Genomic DNA, 312 nt, shown 5'->3' on the forward strand with positions numbered 1-312 from the left:
AAGATGAGGATGAGGATGGGGATAGGATGAGGATGCGGACGACGATAGGATGGGGATGAGGAGGAGGGTAGGATGAGGATAGGATGAGGATGAGGACGAAGATAGCATGAGGAAGAGGATGAGGATGAAGAGAAGGGTAGGATGAGGATGGGTATGAGGATGAGAATGAGGATGAGGACATGGATAGGATGAGGATGAGGATGGGGATGAGGAGCAGGATAGGATAAGGAAGAGGATGAGGATTAGGATAGGATTAGGATGGGGATGAGGATGAGGATAGGATGAGGATGGGGATGAGGAAGAAGATAGGAT

This window comes from Lupinus angustifolius, unplaced genomic scaffold, assembly GCF_001865875.1.
Source record: "Lupinus angustifolius cultivar Tanjil unplaced genomic scaffold, LupAngTanjil_v1.0 Scaffold_495, whole genome shotgun sequence".
Lineage (NCBI taxonomy): Eukaryota > Viridiplantae > Streptophyta > Magnoliopsida > Fabales > Fabaceae > Lupinus > Lupinus angustifolius.